This window comes from Furipterus horrens, unplaced genomic scaffold (assembly GCF_987537825.1).
Source record: "Furipterus horrens unplaced genomic scaffold, mFurHor1.1.pri manual_scaffold_15, whole genome shotgun sequence".
In the NCBI taxonomy this organism is placed as follows: domain Eukaryota; kingdom Metazoa; phylum Chordata; class Mammalia; order Chiroptera; family Furipteridae; genus Furipterus; species Furipterus horrens.
Window position 1 is genome coordinate 2,969,496 of NW_028327185.1, and position 13,380 is coordinate 2,982,875.

The window sequence follows — 13,380 nt, forward strand, 5'->3', positions numbered from 1 at the left end:
GCTCCTCCAAGACTGTGGATGGGCCACAGGGACAACTCCGGGGTGCAGGGCACTGGTCCCCTTAGGGGTCACCTGTACCCCCGGCATGGAAGATGGTGAGGCACAGATTGTCACCATGAGCTCCAGCGTACCCCACTCTACCGCTCTTCGGTGGGGGGCTCTGCTTGGTTCAAGAACAACCCCAGACACAGAAGCGAGGTCCTTATATGGACCATGTACCCAAATTCCACCATCACATAAGGAACAATGTGTGCTGTGCACCCCTCATTCCCTCTCCCTCTGAGGGGTTCTGACCCTCTGATTAAACACCAACAAACACACTCAACCTGCAGCTCTCTCTCGCCGTCATAAAGCATATTAATCCTGCTCTGGTTTTTACAGGAGAGAATTCTTTCCAGGATGAGTCGACATGACTCTGTAGCTATGGATATTATGATACAATTACTAAAATGATACGAAACATCCCTCTGGCTGTAGCATGCAAGGATTTTACCACTTAACCATTCTCTGCCCCCTGATATGTGGGCAGCCCTTACATATGACCTTTAAATATGATTTGACATATAAGTGACTATATTTCCAACAAGAACTAATTATAATAAATTCTGAGTAGTTGTAACTCCTTTAGTTAGTTTAATAGGTTGTAATCTGTTTTCGGTGAAAATATTTTGAATTTTTAAATCTTGAATCACATTTATTTCCATATATTTTTCCATTAAGAACGTGCCTGAGCCAGCATCCAGCTATAGTCTACTTAAAATCTGGGCTTGGACCGAATGCATATTATTCTTGTACTATCTAATGCTAACCTCCTCCAGCACAACAGTTTTAAAACTTGGAGTAAAAGAAGTCCCCTGAGCACCTAAGAAACATGCGATTTGGGGCCTTATCTCCTGAGAACCTGATGCCATACGTACACTGGGTGCCCCCAGAGTCTGTGTTACAGCAAACGCCCTGGTGACTGGTACAATCTGCGGAGGCTGCAAAATCAAATTGACCCCAGCGAGGGAGGAACCTGAAATTGCTGTTCCATTCTCACCCCCGCGCCACGCACCAGCGCCACAAATACCGCCTCTGAGCCCAGAAAGAAAGGAGCCCGTTGCCTGTGGTTGTTTTTCTGAAAACCTGGTCCACAGAAAACAGAGGTAGGGGAATACAAGTGGAAGTAAGAACGTTCCGGGGTGAAGGGGACAAACATAAAAACTGAAGAGTGTCTCTCTCCTAATACCAATAACGACGCTTCATATTCTCACAGCGCGTTAGAGGCTTCCAAGCACTTTCAGATGCGATTCTGTGCGGTGCTCACAACTGAATAAGATGACGGGAAGGATTTGTATGGCTCTTCCCCCACTTCCCTCCCCACCCCCCAGTGAAAAAGTGAAGTCACAACACAAATGTACTTCATGTCCCCTCTGGGTTAGGGACTGAGCTAATCATGCTCCAGGAGAATATCTAGGGATATTCATACAGAAGCGGATAGATATGATGGGGGCGGGATTAGATGGAAAACTTTGAAAGCAGAAAACTTTGAAAGTGAGGTAATCAGGCATTACCTCCTTTGGAGAACGTGATCGAAAACTGTAAAAGGAATCCACCATGAAGAGCTAAGCAGGAGAATTTAATTTATATTTTAACAGTAAAGTAAGAAGATAACTAGAAAAGAAATTCATTTTGGTAACAGTTTTTATGCCATAGTTATGTTACTAAAGAGAAATTTTAAGATGACAATAAATAGATTATAGTTTGCATAAGTGGGCGATTTGAAATATAGTTCTGATTATGATTTTTTGTGTCTCCATATTCTTAGGTTATAAAAGCGAGATTATAGCTCCGCCTATTTATTTTATAGACACTCTCAATGACTTGTGCTAAAATGTAGTGGGGAAATCACTTTACCAATTTGAACGATGAGGATTAAAATATGCATAATGGAAGTGATAATTTAGAGAAAAATATTTATATTCTATTAGTTTTCAAATATAAAAGACAATTTTCAATATAACTGTTCTGGAATAAAATATAGGTTCATCTAAAGCTGAAAAGAATTTTAATATAAAATGACTCCCTGTAATAATATTTTAAGGACAAAAACTTGAAATATAAAATTAAGAAATATATAACTCCAAATATTTTACAGATTATCAGATAAAATTTCAAAAATATTTTCATTAATATTTGAACTCTTAGAAAACCAGTACAAATAATGGTACCATATTATGGTATTAAACTGAAAAATAAATGTGCTTTTTTAGTATCAATTAATGTTAAAAATAATTCTTTAAACGGCCCTAAAATTCAATGCCAAGAGCTACACAATTTGAACTGTCATGGAAATAGCTCCATTGCTTTTCTCATACAATTTAGAACAATTCAGGTTAAAAATGAGGCTCTGCAAAATCCTTAAAACCTGAACTGGCCCGTGTGATACAGTTGAAACCAGCCCGTGTTACCGAATGGCGTGCACTGCGCCATCAGGGACTCTGGGAACAGGTTCAGTAAACGCACACAGTCTGTGTGAAGTGCAGCCTCGTTGCCCGCGGGCCCACGGTTCCGATCGCTGCTTTAGTGAAAGCAGACGTTCTTTGCCGACCGCACCTCTCGGTCCGTTCGATTGGCTGAGTTCCGTTAACTACTGAGTAAACGCGCTCGGACTTGAAGGTGGGTGTGCGGATCCCGGCTCCGCGTGCTCTCCAGTACCTCCTCCAGTTAACCGAGAGCAGGTGGTGCTCTGCGTGAAAGGGGGCGCTCCCTTCAGAGCCCCAAACAGGAGGTGCACCTCCTCCCTTCTCCCTGTCCCTCGAGTCACACCCTCATTTTCCACTGCAACAGTGTCATTGTACGGTAATCATCACACACCGATGAATTGTGTCGAGTCCTTTTCTTCTCACTAAATTTTATGTCTCTGTGGTGAGTTACGTTTTCATTACTCCTGTATTCTCAGATTGCACTACCCTTCCTGGGATAGAATAGAAAATCAGTAAATGCTTGTGGAATTAGGGAGTGAATAGAAGTACAGAAATGATAGAAATATAGTGTATTCGGAAGAGGGTTCACAAAGCCGACCATCACGTGATTTAATTACTGGGAATACTGCCTTCTCCGCTTCTGAAGGCACTGGCCTCACCCCACCTCCGGGGCCTTAGTCCCGTGTCTCCGAACACCAGAACGCCCTTTGTTCTATACTCTGCCCTAGTCATCGTGTGTCAGAATCACAGCAACAAGACCAATCATAAGTTATCTTTCCTTCATAATATGACTGGTTTGGTTAACCTGATAAAATACTTGTCCCGGAACTTACACTCATTGCCCCTTATGTATGTATTCCTACACGCATTCTTCAGAATGTAAGCCAGTCACCCCTTTTTCTTAGAAGCCTTTTCTTATCTACTTCAGTGCAAAAGCCATGAATCTGCCCTGAGGTCCTTTATGCATCTGTATATGCCCCCATCGTGGTCCCAATGTTGTCCCGTGACTGACTGGATAGACTAGTGGTGACCGTGAACAGAGGGAATAAATAATAGTTCACTCCAGTGTTTAGTTACCAAGCATAATATTCATAAATATCAGTTTTATGTAAGAAAATAATAAAAGGATTCTTTGATAGTGCAAAAGTTTAAGAGGAACTCTTTGCTGCCACATTTGATAAAATTATTCAGTAGAATTCTAGTTTATCATTATTTAATCATGCTGCTTCTATTTATTTAAAATACCTATTCCTGCCTAATTTAACATGTTAAAAAGAAAATTAAAACATGCACACATAGGAGATTTTTAAAAAATAAAAGAAGGAAATAGTATTATGGGAAAATAATATGGTTATATCTATAACAAGCTTTTCTTCTTGCATACAAGGGTTTCTAAGGAAAAGGGAAACACATTTCTCAAAGGAGACTGCGTTTCTTCTTATACTGAATTCTGAGATAAATATCTTACTTGCAGGAGCATAGAGAAAACATTGAGACATGCATGATCAATGTTCTCAGCAGAAATGGAAATTATAGAGATATTTCTCGTGGCCAACTTTGCTTGAATTTGGAGTATAATAGCAAACACAGCTTGGCTAATTTAGAATTCAGGGATGAGCTGATTACTATGTAATATTTAGTTTTTCATCACCTTATTCCCTGGATCCCATCTATTCCTGAGCATGGAGAGACATCACATCAATAATTGTCCCCATTCTGTCACTAATCTTGCAATTTTTCCTCTTTCCTGAATCATAGGCATGCAAATACAGATATGTGATGCTACCTATAATCATGAAATAAAACAAATCAAAACTCAGTCCTCTGCAACCTCCAGATCCTCCTTCAGATAGCTCCCCATTTCCCTACCTTCGGAGCAAAACTGCTCCAAGGCATTTTGGTACTAATTTAGTCTCGTTTCTCTGTTTCTAACTCCTCTTGGAGCAACACCGAATGAGAGTTTGTTCTGTCCTCGATAACTACACGTCCACACTTCCCTTCAATGACTGCCCATCTGGATGCTGCCAGGTCCGAAGGCAGATCCCAGCCCGCAACCCCTGGCCTTTTCAGCAGCACGTGCTGCATCCTCCCCGGGCTTCCGGGCCCCTTCCTTATGCTCTTTTCATTTCCTCCTAGAGTCCCTCCGCCAGTCCTTGAACTTGAAACGTTATCTTACTGGGGGTGCATTCTTTGACTTCTTCTTCTCCTGAGCTGTGTTGCGAGGGATCTGAGTATCCTGGCTTTCAGTAAGATAAAGGCTACAGCATCCAAGTAACACACCGTCACTGAACATCGGTACCCAACGAAGCTCAGGGCTCCTCACCCAAGCCAGTCAAGGACCTTCTGGAGCATAAATGCTGATCTGGTGACCACTCAGATCTTCTTACACAGTGTTAGAAATACGCCAAAGTTGTACGTGATGTTTGCTATGGACACATCGAAAAAGAGAACACAGAGCAGATTAAGGAGAAATAACTGGATGTGCGTTCATAACAAGTCAATTGTGGTTTAAAGCTTACTCTTGTTTGAGAAAAACATTGAGCAAGAAATCGTGACATTCGCAATGTATTATATAAATCACTGTATTTTGGATTATAGTTTAATGCAGGCATTGAAAAGTCTTTAGAGACCACAGTTATTCTTGATCTGCATATAAATCCCTTCAAATGAGAGCTGACATTCTTATCATCAATATATTTGGGAACTTATTGACTATAAGCTATTACTCATAAAGATACAACTCAATCGAGTTGACTTTGTGTTGTGTTCATAACATTTTATACACAGATATAGGAATCATGCATAATAATAAGATTCTAAAATCCAATATTAAAAATATAAATCAATTAAGCCACTTAATTAAAATCACTGTGGCACTATTAAATCTGGATGTGTTAAGTTGCATATGAAAAAGTTATTGCAATTAGCAAATGCATTTAAAAATAACTAGAAATTGGGTTTGATGAATTCCAGTTCAGAAGCCCGATTGGTATGTGTCTCTGTCCTAGGTCATACTGTTTAATTGGATCACGGGCATTTTCATAAATCATTTAATGTTCAGGTGTTATCCATTCTGACACGTTTAACATTAAAGGCATGAGTGGGAATGGCAACGCATCATCCTGCGTGTGTTTCCTTTCCCTGGCTTCATGACGTCACTTTTGAGACAGGTGGTGCCATCCTGCTGGGCCGAAGGGCGCCCTGAAACGCCAGGGCCCCTGAACTGCGTCTTAGAGGAGGCCCGGCGCGCGGGCGCCTCCTGACCTTGGGCCGCTCAATGGCAGCAGGGCGCTGACTGCATGGGGAGCGTGTTAGGTTCGCAACAGGCGTTGGCTGTTCTTCCTGCGCCAGAAAAGTAACGTCTGTGTGTGTGTGTGTGTGTGTGTGCGTGTGCGTGTGCGCGCGACAGATCCTGAAAAGAACGCATACGACGCGCGTGCCATTGCGTTACCGAGGGTCAGCGCAGAAAGCGCCGGCCGCGCACGCGCGCTCTCTTACTTTTAAGGGGGACCCAAGAGCTTTGTGGTTTCACTGAGAAATGTCACCATCTCTAAGTCTCCGAAGGGGGTGTTGTTTATATTGTCTCGTGTTCTCGACATGTATGCAGGACTCTGAGGTGGGTGAGCGGAGCGCACACGGACTCCTGGAGTTTTTCCCCAAATCATGGGAACTTCCATCGCGCTGGCAGGCACGTGCCTCGTTGTGTTCAACGTGTTATACAGCAGGTTGTTCGTGTCGGTATTGAACATTTGCCACGAGGTGCTCTGCAGTACTGCAAATTATACATCCAAAAACGACAAAAATGTCCAGTAAGTCAGAAGAGAGGATATCGGAGGCGTCTGGGTGGAAGACACGTGTCACAGGAAGGACTTATGGTTTTCATTGAATGTATCTGCCCTCAGCAGTGCAGCCCGTGTTGGGATCGTGCGTGTCCATCGGGAGGACTTGGCTGTTTCCTCACCGGGCAGATGGACGTTTGCAAGATCTAATAAACTTCCCCGGTCTTTAACCTTGATATTTCAGACTCGCCGCTTAATAACTGTAGTAAGTCTAGCATTTATCTATACTGCTAATTCAAACGAAGAGTTAGCTATTTAATCAGGAGAGATAAAACCAGCATATGTATTTAACATGATTTAAATGATTCTATTTTAAAACTTAACACATATTATCTTCATACAAATACAGGCTACAGATGACACTCTCATAATTTTAAGAATATAAATTTAAGAAAATAAAATTAGCATTCAGTCTAGTCACTATTTTTATAGTCTAACATTTTGCTCACTTGAAAATAATTCAACTCAAAGGAAATAATTATTATGCCTGAGACAATACCCAAAAAAATTATTAATCACATTAAAAGCTGTTCTTTAAAAATATGGCTGTTTTCAATGAGGCAATTTTTCATTGCTGTTTCTACAGCTTTTGTATTCTATGTGGCCTCTAATCAGTGCAGAGGGGCGTCTGTATTTTTACTCTGTAATAAAAAAAGAGCCAAGAATGAGAAAGGAACCAGAAGAGACTGGAGATACAGAATTAATCTAATGCGTGCCATTAGCTACTTCCTCGATAGATTGCACATTTGTCACCCGGGACACATCTCTTTATTATCCTGGTGGATCCATGATTTTCATTTGTTTTTCCCCAGTTAACTGGTGTCGCCTTTGCTTGTACTTACTTCTCTCTTAAATGCAAAATGCCCCTGCTGGGCTGAGAAGAAATCTGGTGCCAGGCACGGTCCCCCAGACATTGCAGATGGAACATCATTAGAAAAAGCCTTTTGAGAAATTGCAGCCTGGTGAATTGCTCAGTAAGATTGCTCGTAAGGACTAAAAGTGGTCCACTTTGTCAGGGTCGTACTGTGTACCTAATGAGTGAACCTTCTCGTGTATATTTTCTGCATGAAAAATGTTACCATTCTGTCCATACCCCGATTGGACTTGATGGAAGATCAAATACACTACTTTTACATCATAGAACTTAGACTATGAAACGATCATCTACTTTCACACGAGGTGAAAGTTATGTTGTGATGCTTATGCAGGAATCTAAGCACACGAAACATCTAAGGGGCCCTGGAACCGGGAAATTCGAAGACGATCGGAACTAAAAGCCGGCCCTTGGCTGTCAAGGAGGAAGTGAGGTGCACAGCACCCTGCCTGGTGACACTGAGTTCTGAGCACCGTGGAGTGACCTTGATACTGTCTGCTCATTCGTGGAGACTGGCCAAGCAAAAGGACTGGGAGAAAAACCGTGCAAAGTAGCATGACTTCCGAAGACAGCCATGACGGGGCAGGTGGCAAGAGGCCAGTGTCACAGAGGTCATGTCTCGTGTAGTCTTCCATCAACACAGCCTTTGAGAGGTCGCTTTGCTCAAACAGAAGTCGGAGAGTGTTATGCGGTCATTGCAAGTCTATCGGCAGGAAGAAACACTACATCCTCTCAAAGATTTTTATCCCCCAATCATTTAGGAAGTCGCTGAATTGTGGACTATAAGGTGTGGAATATATTCAGAGCATTAACATGGAATAGCCACCACCAAATATTTGTAATTTTACCAGTTCTCTATTTTTATTGAGATACTATTTATATGCATGAAATAGTGAGATTTTTAAATGTATTGGTCAGTTAGTGTTGACAAGGGCAGACTCTCATGTAACAAAGGCCTCAACCAAGATATCAAATATACCAAACAAGGAGAAATGCATTGTTTCAAATGCTAAGAAACACTTAAATTAACCTGGGTTTGGATCAGAATGATTTTTTCTGCCTCTTCTATAACCGAAGCAGAAGATGTCTAGTAGCTCAAGTTCATCTAGTAATAACATACGGAGAAGATGCAGCTGATGGGTCCTAAGTCTCAGCCTCTTTGGGAAAACTCATGTCCTCTAAAGCCTACCCTTCGGTTTCTTCTCCCCAGTCTAAAGAGAGACGTGAATGACTTCTGCCTTCTCCTGGGATATGTACAAGGCTTCGTTTGAAAGTGTGGAGGAGAAAGAGAGACATTGGATTTGCAGGGAAAGTGTTGTCTGATATCCTTAGGCATGAAAAATTCACCCACTTATACACTACTCAGTTCAACAACCCGTCGCTATGGGACTAGAAAATGTCTCAAGTGCTGATGGTAAATTGATGAGCAAATTCAGAATAACGGACCTCAGGGAGTATATTAGTGGAGGAGGTAAATATTAAGCAAACAATGACACAAAGATCTTCTTAAATATGTAATCATTTCTCGACACTTGCAAAGACTGGAGTACGTGTCCATGTGGGCGTGGAATTTTCCCAACATCGACATGATCCATCCCAAGTGACTGACTATAAAACAGTAACTTCAAGATCGGGGATAATTAGTCTTGAGATTATGGACAGGCTTCAAATGACTGAAGTCCGAAATTGCATGCAAAAGCGTGTGAGTGGGGCGTAAGCAGCCCCCTCCCCAGTGGCCACGCTGATCCCCATCAGCTATCGCCCAAGGGCCCTTTGACCCCAGAAGCTGACAGACAAAACCCCAGAGGAATCCCAACGCTCCGTCTCAAACAGCCTGCAGTCCCTCAGCAGCCAGATGTCTGGGCGCACGAGGCCACATATATGCACAATTGGCTAAGTTTCTGTTTCGTATGAATGTTTTGACAGCAAGTTCTCTGTGTAAAAAAAAAAAATGCAAATGAGCTCATTAGTTTGGAGAGAAAGCAATTAATGCTGGAATATGACCAGGCTTTCAGATTCAAAGGATGAAATGAGAATTCAAATCTTCCTACTTGAAGTTGATATGTTTTGCTTAAGATTTTGTAAAGAACATAAGCTAAGAGAATAAAAACTTCAGTGGGATTTAATTAAACACTCACTTTTCCCGAACTTTGTGTTAGACCTTAAAAGAAGCACATGGATAGATATTAACAAGTTCATAAACCTACCTTATTTCTAGCCATAAAAATTGTGTAATACTGTGTGGAATCGGGAAGAGTAGAGCAGAAAAAAGCGAAGTCCCACTTAGGTCTGTTCCCCACACCTGGTGCCATTCAACCAATTGGGAAATCAGTCCTCGGTTCACGTCCTTAGCCACAGATATTTACTATTTCCTACCTGCCTGCTCCCGTGTCACCCCCGAGTCGGACTGCACAGCCATTCTCGGCGGTGCAGATAGACTCTTAAGAAGCTACACCATCGTCTCTCGAGACGGACGGCTGCCGACGACGACTACCTGCCTGCTCTGGAGAGCTCATGTGCTAGAGAAGACAATGAAAGCTAAGAAGCAAGGTGTCCCTTTCCCTTCTCATGTTAGTAGCGAAAGAGGCCCCTTGGTTATCTTCTTTTTTTTCAAATAATTCGTTTATTTACTTATTTGTTTTGTTTTATTTATTTTTAGAGAGAGGGGAAAGGAGAAAGAGAGAGAGAGACATCACTGTGTGGTTGCCTCTCACTTGCGCCCCCAACCTGGGTCCTGACGTGCAACCTAGTCATGTGCCCTGACTGGGAATCGAACCAGCGACACTTGGCTCGCAGGCCGACGCTCAATCCACTGAGCCACACAGCCGGGGCTCCCTTGGTAATTTTTAATGCGATTTATACAGGACTTCTGTTTTACGAGAAGGGCGCGAGTCTTAAGTCTGGTCAACATGCCTCTGAGACATTTCTTAAGTCCCAGCATCTCCCATTTTTCCCTCAAAGATAAAAATAGATGTCCTGTAAGCAAAATGTTATAATGTTTCGTTATTTACCTGAACGCAGCCTTTACGTTTTTTGAGTTTTCCTCTGTAGCCATTGGATCATTTTCGTTGTTTGGATTCTTCCGCTTAAGCGTGGGTCACAGTGAGTCAGAGCTGGAGCGTCGTCACAGAAGTTACTGCCACAGAAGTACCAGCACCGGGTGTTAGCACCTTCTCAGGGCTGGCTGGTTAACCCTTCTGCAAAATCACTTATGCTTTCTGTATAAAAAGCACAGATTCTTTGTTACTCGTACATTCCTTAAATACTAAGTCAGCAGCGTTTTTATTACATTTGTTGGGAGGGAGAACCTCTCAGCTCCTCCATCCGCCCCAGTCCTGCTTTGGGTTCTCAGACCCGCTTTCCACAGAGACTTGCCACATAGCCGGCGGGGAGACCTCATGATCACGCTTGTAAATAAACGCAGAGTGATAAAAACTCTGAGAAAGTCGAGTGATTAGATTTTCTATTTGTCACTGAGAAGGCCACTTGATAGCATCTTATGGGTGATTTGCAAGCACAACCAGCAATTATAGGACGAGAAAGCACTTAGCAAACACGCCTAGTACCGTTTAATATCCAGAGAACTAGGCCTTCCAGCCAGTTTGGGCAAAAAGAAATCATTTCAGAATATTTACCCTCATACACAGATCCAAATAGCATATATTATCAGTCTCTAGCTGACTGAACACATTTGATTCAATTTTCTTAAATAAATATACATGTTTAAAAAATTTTCAGACAGGCACAGTCTAATAAAATATCAAATATTATGTTTTATTTTAATTATTTTGTCAATGCATAAATAGAAATTTTGTTATAGCTTTGTTTTCTACCTGAAGAGTAACAAAACCTGAATACCTGTTTATGTGCCCTTGAGAATGACAGAAACTCAGGGAAACAGAGGAGAGTGTACGGGTCAAGGAACACATTTTTTTCCAGAAGATTCACAGTACGCAGCCTGGCCTCTGGGCTGCTGTATTTTTTTTTTTTTTTTTTTTTTTTTTGATGTTGATTCTCTAAAAATTCTGGGTTTGCAATGGGACTCTCTCTGGTAAGGAGACAGCTTGATTGGTGCTATTATTATGAGTGACATGAAAAGAAAATTTCAAAAATATAAATATAATCCTCCACATTTTGGCAGATGACAACAGAGAGAGACATAAAACCCATTTTTTGTGCATTTTATTTTGCAAAAACAAATCCTGGCGAACTTATGGGAAATTACTTGTAGCAGCATATTCATAAGGTTATGCAGACCGCCGTGCAGATGTCTGTTCCGGGCAGGACCTTCTCCAGCAGTAGCAGTAGTGAGAACTCACTTAGCTCCGCATGGAATTCTAAGCTTATAAATCATCTTCTTTAAATGACGTCAGTTGTCTGTTTTGGTGGTTCCCAGAGATTCTATTTGGCCACCATATTCTACAGAGAAAAACTCACGTGTATTTTCTCTAATAGCAAACGTGAAGCTTAAAAATAATAACCATGAAAAGCTTTTGTAAATTATAAATTACCAATTATACAAGTATTTTAGGTTTTAATCATTAACTGATAACACTAAACATGTATCAATAGTCAAGACATTTTCAGAGTAAAATGCTAATGCCTTCTTTGAGGAAAAAAAAAGCCAAATATAATAATATATGAGTATATATGCTTGGACTGTCAATGCGCTATCAGTTAGAGAAATTTAAAGTCGAATATACTGGACTCAACATAAAATGCAAAAGTCCCATGTGTATTTGGCCACTAGTCCACACCAACTAACTCTCTTGCTTCATTGTTTTCCTCTGAAATTCAGGGTTTATGCCTACAATTCCAGTACTCCTGGGAATTATTTAAAAACGGAGGCAAATATGTGGGTTGCTGGTGAGCCCCAAGCAAAGCGGCAGGACTGTGACATTGGTGCTTCTGGGACCCTGTTTCCTTTCCCCGACACCCCAGTTTTTCCATTCTACACCTCTTCTTCTCCTTAACTACACGTCCTCACAGGTTTGTAATTTCAATCACTGACTGGCAGGCAGAGTCATATTTGGCTTATTATAGAATATCTGTGTTAGAAGTCTACTATTTTAGATTAATAAAGAATGTGTAGTGCAAAATGCCTGTTTTCATTAACCTAGACTATGCATTCAGGAGTTTGATCTTAAAAAAAAAAATGTTGGCTGAAGTTTTTTGTTTTGTTTTTTTCTGATTTTCAAGACATTCTGTCGAATACAGGTCAGGCATTGTCTTGTTGTAAATGCAAATGCTTGTTCTGCTCCGTGCGGGAAAGGTCAAAGCAATTTTCTGTCTGCTTCTACAAAATATTTTACTTCAAATAAATCCCTTGATTACTATTTCCCTTCAATAGATTTATTCCCTAAATTTTATTTTTTGAAACTTTGCCCTTTCAAGTTTAACTGGCTTGAAGACACTGCATTCTATGACTGCTCCCGGAAAAGCTAAATGTCAGGGAAGGGAGGTGGCCCTCAGCTCGAATTAGTCACCCAGGGTCCCTTCGGTTCTCCCAGAAAACCCGTCGGACCCCGTTCTGCTGAGTTAGTGTCTGTTATGCGTTAGTCATGTTCTTAAATTTTAAAGAAGTAGCAAACAACTTGATTTTGAGTGAGCATACTTGATATGGTAAATTTTTAATACATCTGTTGAAACTTCCTAAGTAAATGGTGATAATGGTCTATTTCTACATGAGGCCTTGTATGTTTGAGAACAAAGGCATCAATTATTCAAGGAAATGAGTCACGTAATCAGAAGAAGGAGTAAGAACTTACGGTCAGTAACACACATGAAATCCCCAACAGACTCTCGCTGCCCCTATTTAACAATAAGTAAGTGGAGGCCCGTGCAGCGTATTTCTAGGGGTAAAGTCACGGCCTGTGTTCAAGTTTATGATGAACGTCATTATGGAAATGGTGAGAGTGTTAGTTTGCAGCCAAGGAACCACGAGCCAACTAACCAACCTACAAAAATATAAATGAAAACAGTACAAAAACCCGAGGCCCGTCAGTGAGGGAGAATATAACCTTACGTGCTCACCTGATGGGTTTGCATCAGGAAAAGGCGAAAAGCAAAGCCTGGGTCACTTCTCAGAGCAGATGAGCACATTCGCCTGCCACAGAAGGGTTCACCCCGCGGCCCTTCGGCAGCTCTTTGGCACTGGGTGTCACGCGGCTTTTGATAAACGATTTGAAATTTATTTTGAGAG